Raw genomic sequence first — 2,826 nt, forward strand, 5'->3', positions numbered from 1 at the left:
TTTCCATTCCATTTGTCACTCTAAAATAGATTTAATATTATTATTAAATTTAATTATGTACAATTAAAGAATTAACAGAAAAAATTCATTTAATTATTTATTATAATAATTAATATAATTATTATAATTATATTATTAATTATAGTAATTAATGTAATTATAGATTGAAGAATTTATTCTGTGGACGTTTGACTGAATGATGAAAGAAGCGATTACCTCTTTCTCTTTCTTCTCTCTACCGCATAAAAGCGTCTCCGGTACGTTTCGAGGAATAAGATTCAGTTCGGCATCGTATACGCAGATCTCTATGGACGAGGGTTATTCATTGAGACGCGAAGTCTCTCGAATAGATCGACTCGGGTCGGTCGATCGCACCCAGAACCGGCAAACGCGAGCTTTGTGCCTTGGCAAAGCATTGTGCCGGGAAATGCCGTGACCGGCTTTCGCGGAATTAGGAGAATACATTCGCACAAATGCGCAGTTTCTTCGTACGTGTTACTCTAGGATTTGCGTGCGAGTTAACTCATTGTTCCGAACCGGGTTCTAAGTCGTTCTGAAGTTTGCTATCAATACCACATATTATATTTTTTTTTACAATTCGATTTTGAAATCCGATAAGTTTTGTAGATATTTTCATTATCTACATTTTACGTATATTTAAAAGTTACGGAATACGTGATTTTTCCACTAATACGTTCTTCGAATTTAAAAAGTTTTGCTAAATATTAAGAGTTTAATTAAACAAAAAATTACAAAAAAATTTATCAGGCGATTAAAGTTCACTTTAATATAGCAAGAAAATCTAATAACACTCCTGTCGAAAAAATCAATTTTGTATTTTTTTTTTATTTCTTGTCTTTTTCCTTCTTTGCGTTTTATCGATAAATGTGCTTCTTATCACGTTTTTTCTCTTCTAAAGTTCGTCTCGAGTATCATTCATTTCATTCATTCGATGACGCAACAAGGTTTCCGTAACAATAGATTTTTTTTCCGGAATTAGGTCGTGAGCCTAATGTCCAACTTCCAACCTAGGGGATCCATATATCCATTGATACATAAGACCTACAGTTTAATGCCGGATCCGAACGGTGATCAATCCGAATGGCGATCAATGATCTCTTAGGGACTCCGCACAATAAAACAGAGAACAGAGAATAAGAATTTCGACTTATTAGAAATCATGTATTGTGGAATACACAGTTTCTGATTGGTTGAAATTCTTATTCCCTGTTCTCTGTTCCTTTTATTATGCGGAGTCCCTTAATCACCACGTGTCGCATCGAGCGGCAAATCACTCGATGCCTCTATTTCGGGTAAATAGAAAACAAAAAAAAAACAGGACAAGAAGCAAAAAGGTAAGAAATAAAAAGAAAAATAAAGTAGAAGGTAAAGAGCACATTGTAGAGAGATTAGGCCTTAAAATATTCTATAAATATTGAAAAGCTTTTTCACCACAAAACAAGATAGCTTCACTTTCGTCTCTTCTCATAGAATAACTTTCCCATTTTTTAAATTTGTTCCTCCCCTCTCTTTCCAACGCGATTTCACGGCGATAAATTCAACTCGTTTAAAAGCATACCGCTTAAAAGCACTCGGAATCCATAGTCGGCAAGCATGAACAGTATATTTCTCATCCGGTCGAACCTACCGCGTCAGGGATTCTCTCGTCATTGGATATCTCTGGTTATCCCACGGATGGTGGAGCTGGTGCATCGCATCCACCCTCGAGAACGCAGCCCGCCGAACTTGTGTCGAACAGAACAGGATAGGTGCGAGAGGGAGATGCGAGGAGAAAGAAGTAGGAAGATCCCGCTCGCGGAGGGCACATGAAAATATTTCTCGGAATACCGAAAACCGAAACACGAGCCGGCCAAAGTTCTCTTCCTTCTCCTCGTCCTCAAGAAGGGACGCCGGCGGCCCTCTGTGTGACATTGGAGATCGCCGTCATTTCGCGGTGACCGCCTCTCTCGTTCTGCTCCTCTCCTCTCCACCCACTTCCTCCAATATTTTTCCATTTTTTTATTATCGTTTGTTTGTTCTTGCGCGCGGATATCTATATACATATCCGCACGCGAGAACGTGTGAATTGCTGGGTTTTACATGTGTACGTAATGTGTGATGCAGTACGATCCTTTTTCAAGCATTCCGATTCGTGTGCCTCGTTTATCGATCGATCCGCTGAAAAAAAGAATTTTGCGGTCGATATTATCATTCAATCGCGTGGCTATGCTAGATTCGACTGTGGCGCTGAATTTCCTGGGAACCTGTCGGAATTTCAGGTTCATTTGTTCGTCTTTTGAGATCAACGAGCACTTTGGGAGGTATTGTCGGCGAGGCATCGTTCGAAAATCCATGTATTCTTAAAGAATTTTAGAGAACGTTGCACTTCAGTCAGTTTCTTCTTCATGCCTACCTGAACATTCCCACAGGTTGAGAATTTCTAGTTGAATGGCGGGAGTATTGAGACAGTGACCTGGTCCATGGGTAAATATATTCAAGGCTTTCGAAGAATTGTCGTCTCTACACACTTCACGGTGTGTCAGGATCGAAACAGGTCGCGTACACCGTGTAAGAATAATCTTCCACGAGCAAGCGGCTCTCATCACTTATCGCGATGCCATTAGTTACTTTAATTAATTTTATATTACTGAAAAACATATTCTGATTGAATCAACATAAAGATCCAACAAAAATGTTACTTTGAGGCTAGAAATTCTGTTTAATCTTATCAAAATGCTATTCTTGTTGAACCTTTTTGTAAGTTTAATTAAAACTATAAAAAAAGTAATCTTGCAGTTATAGCGAAAATTATCTAAGTACGAAAAA

Source organism: Trachymyrmex septentrionalis, unplaced genomic scaffold (genome assembly GCF_001594115.1).
Source record: "Trachymyrmex septentrionalis isolate Tsep2-gDNA-1 unplaced genomic scaffold, Tsep1.0 scaffold36, whole genome shotgun sequence".
NCBI lineage: Eukaryota > Metazoa > Arthropoda > Insecta > Hymenoptera > Formicidae > Trachymyrmex > Trachymyrmex septentrionalis.